The sequence below is a fragment of the Oncorhynchus gorbuscha genome, linkage group LG23 (genome assembly GCF_021184085.1).
Source record: "Oncorhynchus gorbuscha isolate QuinsamMale2020 ecotype Even-year linkage group LG23, OgorEven_v1.0, whole genome shotgun sequence".
Lineage (NCBI taxonomy): Eukaryota > Metazoa > Chordata > Actinopteri > Salmoniformes > Salmonidae > Oncorhynchus > Oncorhynchus gorbuscha.
In genome coordinates, this window is record NC_060195.1 from 69905628 (window position 1) to 69923683 (window position 18056).

General features: G+C 40.1%; 1 pseudogene; it reads left to right on the forward strand.

The window, feature by feature from the left end:
- The first annotated feature begins 29 nt into the window (after positions 1 to 29).
- Positions 30 to 12166, forward strand: LOC124011049 (annotated as a pseudogene).
- Positions 12167 to 18056: the final 5890 nt, after the last annotated feature.

Below are 18056 nucleotides of genomic sequence, written 5' to 3' on the forward strand. Positions count from 1 at the left end.
TCCAAACCTACAGTCACTGGGTCCTGATTGTGACAGTGGAGCCCAGTTTGCTCTGCAGGATCCAGAGATGGCATCAGTGAAGCTAGAAGACAGCAGTCAAACACTGGAGCTGAATGTCAACATTAAAGATGAAGAAGAGGAGGAGAACATTAGGACAACTGTTAGTCATGGTAAGAGCTGGTTCTATCTATAAATTATCTTCATATATTAGACCTCCATAAGTTATGACCAGTCTATTGCTAGGTTGAATTCTGTAATTCTGACATCACACATCCCTGAACAACTCAAGACTTCACAGCGAAGCCAAAACCATTTAAACTTGTATCGCCTGCCTTTGCCCACACATTGTCTCAAGAACATTGAACATGTTTAATACCCTCAATCACCAAGTTAGGCATACCTCATTTCAAAATAGGCCATGGCATCATCAATGTCAATATTGAATTATAATTCTTTACGTTTTACCAGTGAAATGACCAAGCTGCGTCTGCATGCCAATCGTTTGATCTCAATCAATTTCATGGGAATATGCATTTAAATCTTCTTGAATTACAGTTTGGTTAGAAAATTAGAGCAGATGGTGTTAAATTATATAGACTTCCTGTATTTTGTTTTCATCAAAACACATTCTGCCTCATGGCGCTGTTGAGTTTGGGACATTTCAGCAAACCATCCTAAAATCTCCTAAGATATGAGGTGTTGTTTTTGTTGTAACAGTAATGTTATGCTATAATATTTGGTGATGTGGACTACTAATTAATCATTAGGTGATCGTCCAAGACATTGATCTAACTTTACTAAACAAACACCATTGTGGCGGCTCATCACTTGCAGCACTACACCCCTGCAGTCTGCTGCACCGAACTAGCGATTGATGCTCACCTAGCCTACTCTTTTGCCTCACACAACATTTGGTGACGCAGAAACGAGAGAACATGTTTGGCTGTTTTTATGAAAATCTGGGCATATTTGGCCAAGGATACATTTCTGGTTGGTCTCAAGGAATGTCACACAGGGAGACTTTTAAAAACGGGATTGAGTGAAGTAGCAGCTAATGCTCATAAAGAGCCTAACTATTATTATTATTATTATTTAACTTTATTTAACTAGGCAAGTCATTTAAGAACCAATTATTATTTACAATGACGGCCTACACCGGCCAAACCCGGATGACACTTGGCCAATTGTGCACCGCCCTATGGGACTCCCAATCACGGCCTGCTGTGATACAGCCTGGAATCTAACCAGGGTGTCTGTAGTGACGCCTCTAGCACTGAGATGCAGTGCCTTGTGAGCCTGGACCCAGGGTGTCTGCACTGAGATGCAGTGCCTTATACAGCCTGGAATCTAACCAGGGTGTCTGTAGTGACGCCTCTAGCACTGAGATGCAGTGCCTTAGACCGCTGTGATACAGCCTGGAATCTAACCAGGGTGTCTGTAGTGACGCCTCTAGCACTGAGATGCAGTGCCTTAGACCGCTGTGCCACTCGGGAGCTCATAAGTTTGATGAAATTCCATCATCTTTCAGTCCATTGGGGCTATTTACTTCCTTTTGTAGCTCTTCACCAGCTTCTTGAATGAAAATAGTGTACATAAATATAAACGCAACATGCAACAAATTCAACGATATTACTGAGTTATAGTTCATTTAAGGGGTGGCAGGTAGCCTCGTGGTTAGAGCATTGGGCCAGTAACCGAAAGGTTGCTGGATCGAATCCCTGAGCTGACAAGGTAAAAATCTGTCGTTCTGCCCCTGATCAAGGCAGTTAACCCACTGTTACCCCCGGAAGGCCGTCATTGTTAGTAAGAATTGTTCTTAACTGATTTTCCTAGTTAAATAAAGGTTAAATGTACTAATATATATATATATAAGGGCATCAGTCATTGGAAATGAATTAGGCCCTAAACTGTAGAGTTCAGATGACTGGGCAGGGGTGCAGCCATGGGTGGGCCTTGGAAGGCATAGGCCCACCCACTTGGCAGGCAGACCCACCTCAGGTCCTGGGCTGACGTTGTTACACGTGGTCTATGATTGTGAGGCTGGTTGGACGTACTGACAAATACTCTAATACGACGTTGGAGGCAGCTTATGGTAGAGAAATGAACATTCAATTCTCTGGGGAAAAAACTGTACCTTTTAAAGTGTCCTTTAATTGTTCCCAGCACAAGGTGCAACTGTGTAGTGATTATGCTGTTTTATCAGCTTCTTGATATGCCACACCTGTCAGGTGGATGGATTATCTTGGTAAAAGGGAAAGGCTCAATAACAGGGATGTAAACATATTTGTGCACACAATTTGAGATAAATAAGCTTTTTGTGTGTGTTGGAAAATTTCAGAGATTTTCTTATTTCAGCTCATGAAACATGGGACCAACACTTTACATGTTGCATTTATGTATTGTTTTCGGTGTAGTTCGGCATTACTGTTCTCTCCATGGTCGGCTGGAATTTAGCCTGAAAAGGATTTGAGAAATATGATATAGACCTTCGTCTCGAGAATATCAGATCTCAACAACGATTGGAGAAGTGTTGAACATAACCAGTAGACTACCACATCCTGATGATTTATATCTGATACATATATATTTAATATTTTATAGATCAAGTTGTAGAAACATCTCAATGATGATCAATGGAAACAGGATGAACCTGAGTTCATTTCAAAATTTTGGGGTCACTTAACACCAGTCTCAACGTCAACAGCGAAGAGGAGACTCCGGGATGCTGGCCTTCCAGGCAGAGTTGCAAAGGCCAGTTGTATTGCTTCTTTACTGAGCACCACAGTTTTCAGCTGTACTAACATAATTGCAAAAGTAGATAGATATTCCATAAAATATCTGCCAGTTTCCAGCTACAATAGTCATTTACAACAATAACAATGTCTTCACTGTATTTCTGATCAGTTTGATGTTATTTTAATGGACAAACAATGTGCTTTTCTTTCAAAACAAGGACATTTCTACGTGACCCCAGACATTTGAACAGTAGTGGATATTTAATATTTTGTATAAATCAAGTTGTAGAAACATCTCAAGGATGATCATTGGAAACAGGAAGCATCTGAACTCAATTTTGAGTCTCTTGTTTTTCAGTTTTTTTGTTTTTATACATTTGCAAAAATGTCTAAACCTGTTTTCACTTTGTCATTATGGGGTATTGTGTGTAGATTGCTGAGGATATATTTTTATTTAATTATAGAATTAGGCTGTAACATAACAATGAGGAAAAAGTCAAGGGGTCTGAATACTTTCCGAGGGCACTGTCAGACCACTCCCATTTCTCCCAATTTAGTACGTTACAGCCTTCTTCTAAAAATGTGTTTCCTCGTCAATCTACACACAATATCCCATAATGACATCACCATATCCCATAATGACATCACAATACCCCATAATGACATCACAATACCCCATAATGACAAAGCCAAAACAGGTTTTTAGAAATTCTTGCAAATGTAATAAAATAAAAAAAGAAGCTTATTTACATAAGTTTTCAGACCTTTTGCTATGAGATGATCCTTGAGATGTTTCTACAACTTGATTGGAGTCCACCTGTGGTAAATTCAATTGATTGGACATGATTTGGACAGGCACACACCTGTCTATGTCAGGTCCCACATTTGACACTGCATGTCAGAGTTAAAACCAAGTCATGAGGTGGAAGGATTTGTCCGTAGAGCTCCATGACAGGATTGTGTCGGCACAGATCTGGAGACAGGTACCAAAACATTTCTGCAGAATTAAAGGTCCCCAAAAACACAGAGGCCTCCATTATTCTTCAATGGAAGAAGTTTGGAACCACCAAGACTCTTCCTAGAGCTTTGGTCAGGGAGGTGGCCAAGAACCCGATGGTTCTTCTCTGTCAGAGCTCCAGAGTTCCTCTATGGAGATGAGAGAATCTTCCAGAAGGACAACCATCTCTGCAGGACTCCGCTAATCATGCCTTTATGGTAGAGTGCCCAGACGGAAGCCACTCCTCCGTAAAAGGCACATGACTGTCCACTTGGAATTTGCCAAAAGGCACCTAAATGACTCTGACCATGAGAAACAAGATTCTCTGGTCTGATGAAACCAAGATTGAACTCTTTGGCCTGAATGCCAAGCGTCATGTCTGGAGCAAACCTGGCACCAACCCTACGGTGAAGCATGGTGGTGGCAGCAGAATGCTGTGGGGATGTTTTTCAGCGGCAGGGACTGGGTGATTAGTCAGGATCAAGGGACAGATGAACGTAGCAAAGTATAGAGAGATCCTTTATGAAAACCAACTTGAGAGCACTCGGGACGTCAGACTGGGGTGAAGATTCACCTTCCAACAGGACAACGACCCGAAGCACACAGCCAAGACAACGTGGGAGTGGCTTCGGTACAAGTCTCTGAATGTCATTGAGTGGCCCAGCCAGAGCCCGGACTTGAACCCGATCAAACATCTCTGGAGAGACCTGAAAATAGCTTTACAGAGACGATCCCCATCCAACCTGACAGAGCTTGAGAGCTTCTGCAGAGAAGAATGGGAGAAACTCCCCAAATACAAGTGTGCCAAGCTTGTAGCTTCATATCCAACAAGACTCAAGGCTGTAATTGCTGCCAGAGGTGCTTCAGCTAACTATTGTATAAAGGGCCTGAATACTTACATAACTGTAATATTTCAGTTATTTCTAAAAACCTGTTTTTGCCCTTATCATTTTGGGGTATTGTGATGTCATTATGGGGGTATTGTGATGTCATTATGGGGTATGTCATTTTGGGGTATTGTGATGCCATTATGGGGTATTGTTTGTAGATTGATGTGAAGGGGGAAAAACGATTTCATCAATTTTAGAATAAGTCTGTAATGTAACAAGACGTGTAAAAAAATCAAGGGGTCTATTTACTTTTTGAATGCAGTGTTATGTTAGATGTTATTTCATGCTACTGAGACTTGTATGGATGACACCAGTATTGTCAGCATTTGTTTTATTCACTGGGCTATCTGGAGTGTTCAGAGAGTAGACTAAAGAAGTGAAGTAGACAAACTGCCAGTGTTTTAAAGTTCTATGAAGTGAGTATGTATAGTTTCTAACCCTTGTGATAGTGAGTGGAGGATGATATGAAATGAGTTGTGTTGTGTTAGCTAATCCAAGTTTATCATTTTAAAGGGCTAATTGATCATTACAAAACCCTTTTGCAATTATGTTAGCACAGCTGAAAACTGTGGTGCTGATTAAAAGAAGCAATAAAACGGCCCTTTTTTAAGACTAGTTGAGTATCTGGGTCATTTGTTTCTTTCAAAAACATGGACATTTGTAACTTTAGAATGCATTAATTTATTTCACCACTATTGTTAGTGTATTAATTCATTAATAAATAAAAATTGAACCTTTATTTAACCTTTTACATACTGGTTATTGTCCGGAATTTCGGATGACTGACGTGCCCAAAGTAAACTGCCCAAAAGCCAGGATATGCATATACTTGATGGCATTGGATAGAAAACACTCTGAAGTTTCTAAAACCATTAAAATAATGTCTGTGGGTATAACAGAACTGATATGACAGGCGAAAACCTAGAGGAAAATCCATCCAGAATATTCTTTATTTGAGGTCACAGTTTTTTTCAATGCTTGCCTATGGGATATACAAATAGATAGGACCCAGACTGCAGTTCCTTTTGCTTCCACTAGATGTCAACAGTCTTTAGAAAGGGTTTCAGGCTTGTGTTTTGAAAAATGAACAAGTATTTGTAGTTTTTCCAAAGTGTCCCCCATTAGAAAAGTAGCCATGTTGCGCGCATCAACGAGAATGCGCTCTTCATTATTCGTCTTCGCTATTGAACACACTATTCTCCGTATTAAATATGATTGTTTATTTAGATATTAGAATACCTGAGGATTAATTAGCAACATCATTTGACTTGTTTGGACCAACTTTACCGGTAACTTTTTGGATTTGTTTGTGTGCATGTTGAACGAGTGAATTACTGAATCAAGCGCGCCAACTAAACTGACAGTTTTGGGATATAATGAAAGACTTTATCGAACAAAGCAACCATTCATTGTGTAGCTGGGACCCTTGGGATTTCAATCAGAGGAAGATCTTCAAAGGTAAGTGATTTATTTAATTGCTGTCTTTGTGACGCCTGTGCTGGTTGAAAAAGTATTTTGACGTGGGGAGCTGTCCTCAGATAATAGCATGGTATGCTTTCTCCGTAAAGCCTTTTTGAAATCTGACAACGCAGTTGGATTAACAAGAAGCTTTTAAATTATGTCAGACACTTGTATTTTCATGAATGTTTAATATTATGTTTTTTGTATTTTGAATTTCGCGCTCTGAAATTTCACCAGATGTTGTCGTAGTTGTCCCACTAGCGTTTGGACATGCACCCAAACAGGTTAACTAGGCAAGTCAGTTAGGGAACCAATTATTATTTTCAATGACAGCCTAGGAACAGTGGGTTAACTGCCTTGTTCAGGGGCAGAACGGCAGATTTTTACCTTGTCAGCTCAGGGATTCGATCTTGCAACCTTTTGGTTGCTCTAACCAGTGGGTTCGATCCCCGGGACCACCCATACGTAGAATGTATGCACACATGACTGTAAGTCGCTTTGGATAAAAGCGTCTGCTAAATGGCATATATTATTATTATTATTATTACCTGTCACTCGGTATGGCCAGAAAAGGACTGGTCACCACTCTGAGCCTGGTTCCTCTCTAGGTTTCTTCCTAGGTTCCTGCTTTCTAGGGAGTTTTTTTGTGGCCACTGTGCTTCTACATCTGCATTTCTTGCTCTTTGGGTATTTTAGGCTGGATTTCTGTTAACTTCACTGGGTAGGGGGCAGCATTTAGAATTTTGGATGAACAGCGTGCCCAAATTAATCTGCTTGCTACGCAGGCCCATAAGCTAGGATATGCATATAATTAGTAGATTTGTATAGAAAGCACTCTGAAGTTTCCAAAACTGTTAAAATAATGTCTGTGAGTATAACAGAACTGAACATAACAGAACTGATATGGCAGAAAACCCAAGGAAAATCCAACCAGGAAGTATTATTATTATTCCATTGAAAGCCTATCCACCATACAAAGACTTAGGACCCAGTGGAAATCTGTCTTCCTCAACATGTGACCAGTCTTTAGGCATTGTTTCAGATCTCTATGGCTTCCTCAACATGTGACCAGTCTTTAGGCATTGTTTCAGGCTTTTACTGTGAAAAATGAGGGAGATACACCGCTTTCAATGAGATGACAGTGGACATTTCCATCCATGAGCCAGGCACGTGATCTGGAGCGCGCATTTCTTGTTTACCTTTTTCCTTTGACGAAGCTTTTGTCCGGTTGAAATATTATTGATTATTTATGACAAAAACAACCTGAAGATTGATTTTAAACATCGTTTGACATGTTTCTACTATCTTTTATTGTGTTTTTTTTACTTTTCGAGAGTGCTTATTGTGTTACCATAACGCAACGTTAACTATTCATGAAAATCGCAAATTAAATTAAATAAATATATTAGCTCACAAGCTTAGCCTTTTGTTAACAACACTGTCATCTCAGATTTTCAAAAAATGCTTTTCAACCCTAGCTACACAAGCATTTGTGTAAGAGTATTGATAGCTAGCATAGCATTAAGCCAAGCATTCAGCAGGCAACATTTTCACAAAAACAAGAAAAGCATTCAAATAAAATCATTTACCTTTGAAGAACTTCGGATGTTTTCGATGAGGAGACTCTCAGTTCGATAACAAATGTTCCGTTTTTCCAAAAATATTATTTGTGTAGGAGAAATCGCTCCGTTTTGTTCATCACGTTTGGCTGAGAAAAACCCCCGAAAATTCAGTCATTTACAACGCAAACTTTTTTCCAAATTAACTCCATAATATCGACAGAAACATGGCAAACGTTGTTTGTTGTCAATCCTCGAGGTATTTTTCACATATCTATTCGATAAGTCACTCGTGGCAGTTTGGTTTCTCCTCTGTTCAAATTGGAAAAATGCGCGCACCTGGAGATTACGCAATAGTTTCGACGGAGGACACCGAGCGGACACCTGGTAAATGTAGTCAATTTTCCAATGATATGCCTACAAATATGTCACAATGCTGCAAACACCTTGGGGAAATGACAGAGAGTATAGGCACTCTCCTTGCGCATTCACAGCCATATAAGGAGACATTGGAACACAGCGCCTCAAAAATCTCTCACTTCCTGTATGAAATTTCATCTTGGTTTGGCCTGTTACATTAGTTCTGTGGCACTCATAGACAATATCTTTGCAGTTTTGGAAATGTCAGAGTGTTTTCTTTCCAAAGCTGTCAATTATATGCATAGTCGAGCATCTTTTCAAGACAAAATATCTTGTTTAAAACGGGAACATTTTTCATCCAAAAATGAAATACTGCCCCCAGAGGTTCAAGAGGTTAAGGAGAAGTTTATCTGTATTTGTATGTGTAACACTTGTATCTTTTATCAATGTTTATGATGAGTATTTCTGTTTTTTGATGTGGCTCTCTTTACTTTCATCGGATGTTTGTTTGAGACAATGCATTTCTGAACACAACACACCAATTTCAAATGAGGTTTTTGGACATAAAGATTAACTTTATCGAACAAAACACACATTTATTGTGTAACATAAAGTCCTGTGAGTGCCATCTGATGAAGATCATCAAAGGTTAGTGATTATTTTAATCGCTATTTATGACTTTTATGAGACCTCTCCTTGGCTGGAAAATGACAGTATGGTTTTCTGTGACTAGGTGCTGACCTAACATTATCGTTTGGTGTGCTTTCGCCGTAAAGCCTATTTGAAATCGAACACTGTGGCTGGATTTACAAGAAGTTTATCTTTAAAATGGTGTAAAATAATTTTAATTATGGGATTTGAACCAGACAGGTTAAGCACTTTGTGACAACTACTGATGTAAAAAGTGTTTCATAAAATACATTTGATTAACATGTATATCACACCAACTGACTGTTTTTTCTGTTGTTCACACAGGATACCATGTTGAGACATTCTCCACTTCCAGAGAGCAACAGCAGGAAGATCAGAGAGCTAAGAGGTCTCATCACTGCCCACATTGTGAAGAGATTTTCCCATTTCTATCAAAGCTAAGAATACACCTAAAAATACACACAGGAGAGAAGCCTTACTCCTGCTCTGACTGTGGAAAATGCTTCAAAACATCAACGGTGCTAAAAGTTCACCAGAGAACACACACAGGCGAGAAGCCTTTCTTCTGCCCTGACTGTGGAACTCGTTTCTCTCAGCTTTCCCACTTAAAATCACATGAACGTATACATACAGGGGAGAAGCCATACTCCTGTTCTGACTGTGGGAAATGTTTTAAAACATTATATGAGCTAAAAGTTCACCAGAGAACACACACAGGAGAGAAGCCTTACGTCTGCTCTGACTGTGGAAAATGCTTCACGTCATCAACTCATCTAAAAGTTCATCAGAGAACACACACAGGAGAGAAGCCTTATTACTGCTCTGACTGTGGAAAACGTTTTAAAACATCAAATGAGCTAAAGGTTCATCAGAAGACTCACACAGGAGAGAAGCCTTTCTTCTGCTCTGACTGTGGGGCGAGTTTCTCTCATCTGGGCACCTTAAAAACACACCAACTTATACACACTGGTCAGAAGCCTTACTTCTGCTTTGACTGCGGAAAATGCTTCAAAACATCAACTGAGCTAAAAGTTCACCAGAGAACACACACAGGAGACAAGCCGTATTACTGCTCTGAGTGTGGAACTAGTTTCTCTAAATTTTCCATCTTAAAAACGCATGAACGTATACATACAGGAGAGAAGCCTTACATCTGCTCTGACTGTGGAAAATACTTCACAACATCAACTCATCTAAAAGTTCATCAGAGAACACACACAGGGGAGAAGCCGTACTCCTGCTCTGACTGTGGAAAACGTTTTAAAACATCAAATGAGCTAAAAGTTCACCAGAGAACACACACAGGAGAGAAGCCTTACGTCTGCTCTAACTGTGGAACTAGCTTCTCTCAACTTTCCCATTTGCAATCACATGAACGTATACATACAGGAGAGAAGCCTTTCTTCTGCTCTGACTGTGGGGCGAGTTTCTCTCAGCTGGGCACCTTAAAAACACACCAACGTATACACACAGGAGCGAAGCCTTATTCCTGCTCTGACTGTGGAAAATGTTTTAAAACATCAAATGAGCTAAAAGTTCATCAGAGAACACACACAGGAGAGAAGCCTTATTCCTGCTCTGACTGTGGAAAATGTTTTAAAACATCAAATGAGCTAAAAGTTCACCAGAGAACACACACAGGAGAGACGCCTTACGTCTGCTTTGACTGTGGAACTAGTTTCTCGCAACTTTCCAGCTTAAAATCACATGAACGTATACATACAGGGGAGAAGCCATACTCCTGCTCTGACTGTGGAAAATGCTTCAAAACATCAACTGTGCTAACAGTTCATCAGAGAACAGACACAGGAGAGAAGCCTTACTCCTGCTCTGACTGTGGAAAAAGTTTTAAAACATCAAATAAGCTTACAGTTCACCAGAGAACACACACAGGAGAGAAGCCTTATTCCTGCTCTGACTGTGTAAATGCTTCACAACATCAACTAAGCTAAAGGTTCATCGGAGAACACGTACAGGAGAAAAGCCTTACTCCTGTTCTGACTGTGGGGTGAGTTTCTCTTGACTGGATACCTTAAACACACACCAACATATACATAAAGGAGAGAAGCCATACTCCTGCTCTGTGTGTGTAAAATGCTTCAAAACAGTAACTGAGCTAATAGTTCATCAGAGAACACACGCATGAGAGAAGCCTGCTTACGTCTGCTCTGACTTTTGGGCGAGTTTCTCTCACCATAGCAACTTAACACACCAATGTAATCACACAGGAGAGAAGTCTTACTCCTGCTCTGTGGAAGGGTGGGCAGTGTAACACAAACTTCTAGCCAAAGGCTGCTGTGTTTAGAATCTCATCAAGGAGGACTGTAGCATTTTAGCTAATCAGCAACTTTGCAACTACTTACTACTTTTTAGCTATTACTTAGCATGTTAGCTTAGCATGCAACTTTGCAACTACTTACTACTTTTTAGCTATTACTTAGTATGTTAGCATATCATACATATTACAAGTTCGTAACATATTGTATGAATAGCAATGCGTAAAATAACGTAAGAATTGTAATTCGTAACATACGATACATCCTAGAAGTCGTATTATACTGAACAATTTAAACACAACAATTTCAAAGATTTATAGTTCGTATAAGGAAATCAGTCATTTTAAATAAGAGGCCATAATCTATGGATTTCACATGACTGGGCAGGGGCTCCGCCATGGGTGGGACTTGGGAGGGCATCGGCCCACTTGGGAGCCAGGCCCATTCAATCGGCATGAGTTTTAACCCACAAAAGGTCTTGATTACAGACAGAAATAATACTCAGACCCCTCCCAGACAATCCTGCAGGTGAAGAGGTCCTGGGCTGCCGTGGTTACATGTGATCTGCAGTTGTGAGGCCGGTTGGATGTACTGCCAAATTCTCTAAAAGGACGTTAGAGGTGGCTTATGGTAGAGATATACATATTGAATTCTCTCCTGCAGTCATCATGACAATTGCACATTCCCTGAACTTGAGATATATGTGACATTGTGTTGTGTGACCTTTTATTGTCCCTAGCACAAGGTGCACTTGTGTAATGATAATGCTGTTTTATCAGCATCTTGATATGCCACACCTGTCAGGTGGATGGATTATCTTGACAAAGGCTGAAATGCTCACGAACAGGGATGTAAACAAAGTTGTGTACAACATTTGAGAGAAGTTAGCTTTTTCTGCACATGGAACATTGCTGGAATGTTTTATTTCTGCTCATGAAACCAACACTTTACATGTTTACTTTATATTTTAGTTCAGTTTATATTGGTATTGTAATGTAACCTAACATACTAAATGGAGTGTCACGGATGTTTTTGTAATACATAATACGTTTTGCTCTGAGACCAGGTTCTCCCTCTGCAGTATTCTGTGGGAATGAGCTAGTAGACACTTCTTAAAAAACAAACATTTTTTGAACCTTTATTTAACTAGGCAAGTCTGTTAAGAACAAATTCTTATTTCCAATGATGGACTAGGAACAGTGGGTTAACTGCCTTTTTCAGAGGCAGAACAACAGAGTTTTACCTTGTCAGCTCGGGGACATTTACATTACATTACATTTAAGTAATTTAGCTGACGCTCTTATCCAGAGCGACTTACAAATTGGTGCGTTCACCTTATGACATCCAGTGGAGCAGCCACTTTACAATAGTGCATCTAAATCTTTTAAGGGGGGGGGGTGAGAAGGATTACTTTATCCTATCCTAGGTATTCCTTAAAGAGGTGGGGTTTCAGGTGTCTCCGGAAGGTGGTGATTGACTCCGCTGTCCTGGCGTCGTGAGGGAGTTTGTTCCACCTTTTGGTTACTGGCCCAACGCTCCAACCATGAGGCTACCTTCCACCCCTAACATGTATCAGATAGAGATGGTGTGATGATAACTTTTCACCACTAGTTTGGGGGGATTATTTCACAACTTTATTTAATGATACACAGTTTATGAAATGAATCCATGTGTTTATTAATTGTCTTTCAAACTAGATGAGTTATTTTAGTTACTGATCATGAATGTTTTTGGATAACTGCAATGAAGCAAACTTTATTGATCTGCCAATGAAAAATAAAGTTACATGAATATGTACTGGTCAACCTCTTATTCTCTTTAGTATTCAGTTCTTCATATTAGATCTGACAGTATGAATGGTTCTTATGGTTGTATTCAGCTCTTCGTATTAGATCTGACAGTATGAATGGTTCTTATGGGCTGAGTGCCTGGAGTGTTTTTGTATGACTACAGTCAGGAGTTCTCTCTGACCCTGTGACGTCACCAGCACATTAAATACATTCATCTTAAGATAGCCAGGTGAGACAACCACATATCACAGTAAATACATTTTTCTTCAATTAGCCAGTGTCACTTATTATTATTATTATAGTAGTAGTAGTAGTAGTAGTAGTAGTAGTAGTAGTAGTAGTAGTAGTAGTAGTATTATTTTTGGGGGGATACTCTTTAAAGACGTATGATTTCAGACCTCTTCGGGCAGATGGGCAGGTACTCTGCTGTCCTAGCATCAGAGGGAAGCTGGTGCCACCATTGGGGTGCCATGACATCAATCAGGGCAGGTGAACCACCTGTTTTGAGCCCCATAGTTTTAGCGATAAAACAGTGAAATAAATTATCTGTTTGCAAACAAAAAAAAAACATATTGAGTTATTAATAAAGCTGCATACAAACATGGACTTTTTGTTTTGTTTTCTTGAGTAAGGCAGCTCCAAAATGCAGGTCTTTAGCCTTCTGTGGAGGTGGGGCAAGCCCGCAGAAATAGGGAGCTGTGCGCCGTGATCGGCTCAGTGTTCTGTCATTCATGGGGACAATACGTCACTGCCCAGTCTTAGGGTAGAAATGGAAAATTCAAGCCCCTTGGGTGCTGCCATAGAGTTACATTAGAAGTGCCCATCCAAGAAGGCTTAGGGTCATTGTCCACAGATAGAATAACTTCAAATCATGTTTCTACAGTCGCTTTGATTGGACTGATCATGTCAACATCATACTTTCAACATCTGAGCAAGCAGTCATCATCATGAATCAAGTTGACAGTCTACTGGCAAATCCTTTTTAATCTTTGTCATATGAAGAGAAATAATGAGAAATGATAGATAAAATGTATCGGTGGTCATTGGACATAAACATCACACAACAAATCGCAAATTCAACAATGAGTGGCTTGGAAGGAATCAGTGGCAAACTGCAAGCATTGCAAAGCCATCATTAGCCTGCTATTCAGTGGAGTGGCTGTGTGGTCTCAAGTCTAAGATTAAGGGTCTCTTTTCCTAGTTTAAAACTGTAAACATTCAACATTGGCCATGCTGTCAATAAATCTTGATTTGTGCCACGCTCAAATCAACTTAACTCGGTACTGCAAAATCTGACTTGTGTGAGTTCAAAAGAACTGGGAACTCGGGGGGAAAAACAAGCTATGACTGAGAAAATACGTTTTGAACTCTCATCCAACTCGGAATTGTAAATTGGGAACTCGGGCCTCTTTCTACAGCTACGACCTGAAGATCACTGACGTCATCATGATTCCTTTTTTTTCTTTTTTGAGTTCCCAGTTGTCTTGAAAGCACCCCAAATCCAGAGAATGACATAATTTGTTGACAAAATATGCCCAGAAATTACTGCCGCGCCACCTTCCTGTTCAAGTGAGCACAGCACAACAAGGTGAGTCCAAAAATGTCTTGTATGCTGCTGCATAAATTATGTAATATGCCAGGGAGATGTGTATTCTGTAGCTAAGAAAGTAATACTAAGTGTATGTTGTGTAGTAAGATGTTAGTAGCCCATGTGCCTCACCCTAATAATTTTATCTAGTTTCACATCTTAATTTTGCCTACTGTTCTGACTTGGTGGTTGACATGTAGCCTATAACCTGTTTTTGAGAAATGTAATCATTGAATATTGTAAGAATTTTCATTGTCTGCATATATGCCCCTTTATTTATCCTACGGTTCTGACTTGGCATACAGGGAGAACACTGTAAGAACGGCCCATGTTCTGAATTATGTTGCTGTACATTTCCAAAGTGCTGAACAAATAGTTACATTGACTACGTCCGTCCTAGCTCGCTCATTAATGTCTTATTCGAAATTACGGATTGGCCTTTATGCCATAGTTTGTACATCTCAATTGTCAGTAGAAACCACATTTGTTTAAGTAAGTCAGCCATGTTATTTTAAAAGGCAGTAAATGAGGCTGAATGAACTGTTCCATTGCCAGACAAGGTTCCGCTGATAGCCAGGTGAAAGCAGTGGTAAGTTGTTGAGACTATGCTGTTGGTCCTAACAGTTTGTGGGTACCGTTTCTCACTGTTATAGTGCAATTAATGTATTGTTTAGTGGCTTTGCTGGCATGCGTCCAATTTTTTTATTTTATTTAACTTGGTTAGTCAGTTAAGAACAAATTCTTATTTACAAAGAAGGCCAATCCTCACCGATGCTGGGCTAATTGTGTGCTTCCCTATGGGACTCCCAATCATGGCCAGATGTGATTCGAACCAGGGACTGTAGTGATGTCTCTTGCACTGAGATGAGGTGCCTTAGACTGCTGCGCCACTCAGGAGCCCTTAAAAGGTTTGTGCCCAATGTAGGGCAGGAGTTTGAAGGCACAAGCGGGGACCCCAGCCAACAGAGAGTTGAGAAATGTTTTGGTACTCTTCCCCAGATCTGTGCCTCACCACAAATCTGTCTCGGAGCTCGACGGAAAATGTCTTCGACCTCATTGCTCGGTTGTTTGGGTGGGGTTATTTAAACTATTTTGTTCCTTTGATTTTGGACATTAAAGCGTGTTTTTCCCGCATCCTTTGCTCTCTGCTCCTGACTCCACACCCATTCACTCATTGAGCGTTACAGTCTGAATATTTATGCAAGTAAGGTATTCATTTGTATAAATTGACAAATATGTAAACAACTTTTTTCGCTTTGTCATTATGTGTATATTGATGAGGGGTAAAACATGCATTTAATGAATTTTTGTATAAGCCTGTAAGTAACAATATGTGGAAAAAGTCTAGAGGTCTTGTGTAATGCCCTGTATATGCTTTAAACTACAATTTAAGGATCTGAAGTGGTAAAAACAATGGCATAATGGAAAATGCATGTCCAATGGTTATCTCTGTATGTGTCACATTATTAAAACACCTAGGTAGAGCAGTGGTTCTCTCGGTATTAGTATTATCTCTGTATTACCCACATTAAAACACCTAGGTAGAACAGAGAGGACAGAGCATGTGGCTTTGTAACACACAGGTGTTTCATCTCCATACTGGGATGATTTTAACAGTGCAACGCCTCTCAGGCCTCATGCCTCTCAGGTAGGAAGGTACCAGAAGTAAAATAATAATAAACACAAAACTAATGAAGGAGCACACAGTCACCAACAATATATCCCTGTTGTCAATACTTTCAACTGGCTCAGCTCGCTGTTACAGCACAGCACCACCAAATTCCATTTATTAAGTAACCATCTGTCTTATGGAACCAGAAAAACGTAACATAATACTGTTTTGAGAGTCCCTGATTTATATTTACTATGTTACACCTAGTCTATGAGAGGAGGCTGCACCTAAATTATGCACAGCAGGTCAAGAGGTGTGTTTTCCCTTCAGCATCTGCATGTGGCATAAGCTCACCCACCTCACAGCATGAATCTAAAATGGTTAACCTTGGCTGTGAGTGATGGGAAAAAAATCTGACTACGGCAAATACTTGAATAATTCAATGGATGTTTTGTTTACAAACTTGATGAGTAAATTGTGTTGTTTAAAAAAAAACGTGACTTCGCAATGGGGCCATCACAGCATGAACTCTAAAAAATGTTAAGCACAGTGGGCTGTTTTTGACTGAAGTGAACAGACTACGTTCTCTGATATCGGGTGTTTCATGATATACTTGAAACCAATTCAATGGATGTTTTGTTTACAGACTTGAACCTGAGTAAATTAACCTGTTGTTTAAAAAAAACGTGACTTCGCAATGGGGCCATCAATAGGAATTGGGCCGTGCTTCAGCTGAACTGCAGTACGGAAGATCACATCAAAGCATTTGTGTTTGGTGAGTCCAACAGATCAGATGCAGTAGGGATGCGCGAATTTAACCATTTTCCTATTCTGCTAATCATTCAAAATGTAACGAGTACTTTTGGGTGTCAGGGAACATGTATGGAGTTAAAAGTACATTATTTTCTTTAGGAATCCCCCTCCCCTTTTCGGCAAAGGAAATGTACTTTCTTCTACAGTTTACTAACCTTACAGTAGGTGGCGTACCAGAGAAGAAGATGACTCTGTTGCACTGTCGTAGTTGGGAACAGGAAGTTCCGGGTCGAATCGACAGAACTGTGCTGTTGTTTGGATAGTGGTTGTGTCCGTTTCAAATGTATCATTGTAGGTATGTAATAGCATGTTTAAACTTTCTAATGTCGAAAGAATATATAACATGCTATGTAACAAATCCGTTTCACGCCTGGTAATGGTTTTAATTGTATGTGTTATTTTGGAGTCTAACCGAGTGATTGAAGAACGTGATGAAAAACGATTTTACAAGTCACGTAGATACACTCAGACAAACCCAAAGTCTATGTACATAATTTCGTCAATGTCATTTTATAAAGATTCAATTTATTTACGTTTGTTTTTACATGTTCTTGGATTTGTGTAAAATGTTTATGAGCTGGTCAATAGTCTCGTCCGAACCATCCTGTTCTCGCGAGTTTACATACACTGTTTCGTTAATGTAAGCTCAGGAAGGTTCCGACAAGGCAAGGCAAATGGCGGGAACCGTTTCGGTCGTCTTTCAAGGAGTTTGCTCGTGGTGAAATGGCGACATGAGGCTGTGTGATAGTGTCAAAATAGAGGGAAGCTAACTGGAGTTATCCTTCACCATTTGGAGAGAGAGGCCAACTGCATGGAATGGCGTCGATTAATGCAATGAATCGGAGCACGTATCAAACCCATTCCATGGAGGACCAAGTGTCTGCGTGTTTTCACTCCACACCTGTACTTGATTAATGAATTAAGGTCACTAATTAGAAAGGAACTCCGCTCATCTGATTGTCTAGGTTTTAATTGAAAGGAAAAAATTAAACCCGCTGAGTCTCGGCCCTCAATGGAATGAGTTTGACACCAATGAAACAATGGAAGTGGAGAGTTTGAGAAGCAACAGCTGTGCTGGAATGCGATCAATGTGGGGGACAGTTCTGATGATATTGAGCGGGAGGATGAGGGCCTAGTATGTGAATGGTCTGTAGTGGAAAGACATAGGAAGAACAGAGATAATGATACTGGAAGCAGTAGTAGTATAGGGTAGGCAGCTAGAGTAATAATGTGTTAGAGTGGAAAGTTGGGATGGTGTTTGAGGAGACCACGGGGCCTCATTCACACCCTGATTAACCAAGGCCATAAAAAGAGGTGAAGTTAA